The sequence below is a fragment of the Lathamus discolor genome (assembly GCF_037157495.1).
Source record: "Lathamus discolor isolate bLatDis1 chromosome W unlocalized genomic scaffold, bLatDis1.hap1 SUPER_W_unloc_1, whole genome shotgun sequence".
NCBI lineage: Eukaryota > Metazoa > Chordata > Aves > Psittaciformes > Psittacidae > Lathamus > Lathamus discolor.
Window position 1 is genome coordinate 147,768 of NW_027069096.1, and position 3,974 is coordinate 151,741.

The following is a 3,974-nucleotide window of genomic DNA, read 5'->3' on the forward strand; positions in this document are numbered from 1 at the left end:
TTCCTGGGAATGACTGGATGGTGCAGACTTTGGATCCATGATTATGGAGTTCTGGTAAGACCACTATATGAACTGTTGAAGGGAAACCCTCCCTCTTTGGACTGGACTGATAAAGCAGAGGGGGCTTTTAGAAATTTAAAGATAGAGCTAATGAGAGCTCCAGCTCTGGGACTTCCGGATGTAACTAAACCATTTTGGCTATATTCCTATGAAAAACAAGGAACAGCCTTGGGGGTCCTTGCTCAGAAACTAGGACCATACAGAAGAGCAGTGGCGTATTTTTCAAAACAACTGGATGAAGCGAGCAAAGGATGGCCCGGATGCCTAAGAGCTGTGGCCGCAGTCATCATAAATATTGAAGAGGCTCGCAAATTCACCTTGGGACAGAAGATTACTGTGCTAGTGTCCCATGCGGTATCAGCAGTCCTGGAGCAGAAAGGAGCCCACTGGTTATCTCCTTCACGTTTTTCAAAATACCAGGCCACCCTTGTGGAACAGGATGATATAGAAATTGTGGTCACTAACGTTGTGAATCCAGCATCCTTTTTGCAGGAACTATCAACAGAACCACTAACACACGACTGCTTGGCCACCATAGAGACTGTATATTCGAGCCGACCAGACTTGAAAGAAAAACCTCTGGAAGACGCTGATTCTTGGTTCACTGATGGCAGTAGCTTTGTGAAAAATGGTGAACGAAAGGCAGGATATGCCGTTACCACCACTTCACAGGTAATAGAAGCTAAACCTTTACCTGCAAACACCTCTACCCAGAAGGCAGAAATAATAGCATTAACGAGAGCCCTGGAATTGGCTAAAGATCAAAGGATAAATATTTGGACTGATTCTAAGTATGCATTTGGCGTGGTACATGCACATGGGGCTATCTGGAAAGAACGAGGACTTTTGAACACACAAGGGAAACAGATTAAACATGCTACAGAAATTCTACAGTTACTAGAAGCTGTTCAGCTACCTGAAGAAGTAGCTATTATGTACTGTAGAAGACATCAACAAGGTGACTCTGATCAGGAAATTGGAAATAATTTGGCTGATTTTGAAGCCAAATAGCAGCTGAACAATCTCAAATCATGTCCTTAATCCCTGACGGCAAATTAATAATTGAAAAATCTAAACCTAGGTATTCAAAAGAGGATAGAAAATTGATTGAGGATCTAAAGGGACAAGAAAATAAAGAGGGTTGGGTTCCAATACCTGATGGGCGAATTGTAATCCCCTATAACCAACTCTGGAAGTTAGTTCAGGAAGAACATAATAAGACTCATTGGGGTAGCAACTCTTTACATAAATATTTAGATAAACAAATTGTAGGAAGGAATCTATGCGCCACAGTTCAGTTAGTAACAAGGATAACTAAGTTAGGAGGAGCTATCCCCCGTGTCACCAGGCGCCGCAATAAAGAATACCTGCTTGTCAGCTTGAAAACTTGGTTGGCAAGTTTGTTCCTGGAATTTTCTCAGAATCAATACCTTCCTTCCTTACTGGGCCTTCCTTCCTTCCTTCCTTCCTGGACCTTCCTTGCTGGAACTTCCTTCCTTCCTCACTGGACCTTCCATCCTTCCTTCCTGGACTTTCGTTCTGTCCTTCCTGGACCGTCCTTCCTTCCTTCCTTCCTTCCTTCCTTCCTTCCTTCCTTTCTTCCTGGACCTACCTTCCTCACTCGAGCTTATACATTCCTTCCTTCCTTCCTTCTGTCCTTACTGGACATTTCTTACTTCCTTCCTTCCTGGACTTTCCTTCCTTCCTTCCTTCCTGGACCTACCTTTCTTCGTTTTCTAACTAAAAGCCTGCCTTACTGGACCTTCCTTCCCTCCTTTTCTAACAACCAGCCTGCCTTACTGGACCTTCCTTCTTTCCTTCCTTCCTGGACCTTCCTGCTTCCTTCCTTACAACACCTTCCTTCCTTCCTGGACCTTCCTTACTGGACCGACCTTCCTTCCTTCCTTCCTGGACCTTCGTTCTGTCCTTCCTGGACCGTCCGTCCTTCTTTCCTTCTTTCCTTCCTTCCTTACTTACTGGACCTTCCTTCCTTCCTTTTCTAACTTCCAGGCTCCCTGACTGGACCTTCCTTCCTTCCTTTTCTAACTACCACCCTGCGTTACTGGACCTTCCTTCCTTCCTTTTTCCTTCCTTCCTTTCTTCCTTCCTTCCTTGACATTCCTTCCTTCCTTCTCTACTCGACCTTCCTTCCTTCCTTTCTTCCTTCCGTCCTTCCTGCCTTACTGCCTTCCTTCTGTCCTTCCATCATTCCTTACTTCCTTCCTTACTGGACATTTCTTCCTTCCGTACTGCACATTCCTTCCTTCCTTCCTTCCTTCCTTTTCTAACTACCAGCCTGCCTTACTGGACCTTCCTTCCTTACTTACTTTTATAAATATTAGCCTGCCTTAGTGGACCTTACTTCCTTCCTTCCTTCCTGGACCTTCCGGGATTCCTTCCATCCTGGACCTTCCTTCCTGGACCTGTGTTCCTTCTATCATGGACCTTCCTGCTTCCTTCCTGGACCTTCGTTCTGTCCTTACTGGACCTACCTTCCTTCCTTCCTTCCTTCCTTTCTTTCTTACTGGACCTTCCTTCCTTCCTTCCTTTTTCTAACTACCAGCCTGCCTTACTACATCTTTCTTCCTTCCTTCCTTCCTGGACCTTCCTTCTTTCCTTTCTTCCTGGACGTTCCTTCCTGCCTTTTCAAACTAAAAGCCTGACTTACTGGACCTTCCTTCCTTCCTTTTCTAACTACCAGCCTGCCTTCCTGGACCTTCCTTCCCGGACCTTCCTTCCTTCCTTCCTTGACCTTCCTTCCTTCCTGGACCTTTCTGCCTTCCTTCCTTTTCAAACTACCAGCCTGTCTTACTGGACCTTCCTTCCTTCTTTTTATAAATACTAGTCTGCCTTAGTGTACCTTCCTTCCTTCCTGGACCTTCCGGGCTTCCTTCCTTCCTTCGTGGACCTTCCGGGCTTCCTTCCTTCCTTCCTGGACCTTCCTTCTTTCTTTCCTTCCTTCCTTACTTCCTGGACCGAGGATGACCATGAGCCAGCAATGTGCTCTTGTGGCCAAGAAGGCAAATGGCATCTTAGGGTGCATTAGAAAGGGAGTGGTTAGTAGGTCAAGAGAGGTTCTCCTCCCCCTCTACTCAGCCTTGGTGAGGCCGCATCTGGAATATTGCGTCCAGTTCTGGGCCCCTCTGTTCAAGAAGGACAGGGAATTGCTTGAAGGAGTCCAGCGCAGAGCCACAAAGATGATTAAGGGAGTGGAACATCTCCCTTATGAGGAGAGGCTGAGGGAGCTGGGTCTCTTTAGCTTGCAAAAGAGGAGACTGAGGGGTGACCTCATCAATGTTTACAAATATGTGAAGGGTAGGTGTCAGGATGATGGAGCTAGGCTTTTTTCAGTGATATCCAGTGATAGGACAAGGGGCAATGGGTGTAAACTGGAACATAGGAAGTTCCACGTTAACATCAGGAAGAACTTCTTTACTGTAAGAGTGACAGAGCACTGGAACAGGTTGCCCAGGGGGGTTGTGGAGTCTCCTACACTGGAGATATTCAAGGCCCGCCTGGACAAGTTCCTGTGTGATGTACTGTAGGTTACCCTGCTCTTGCAGGGGGGTTGGACTAGATGATCTTTTTAGGTCCCTTCCAACCCTTGGGATTCTGTGATTCTGTGATTCCTTCCTTCCTTCCGTCCTTACTGGACCTTCCTTCCTTCCTTTCTTCCTGGACCTTCCTTCCTTCCTTTTCTAACTAAAAGCCTGCCTTACTGGACCTTCCTTCCTACCATTTCTAACAACCAGCCTGCCTATCTGGTCCTTCCTTCCTTCCTTTTCTAACAACCAGCCTGCCTTACTGGACCTTCCTTCCTTCCTTCCTTCCGTTCTTACTGGACCTTCCTTTCTTCCTTTCTTCCTGGACCTTCCTTCCTTCCTTTTCTAACAACCAGCCTGCCTTACTGGACC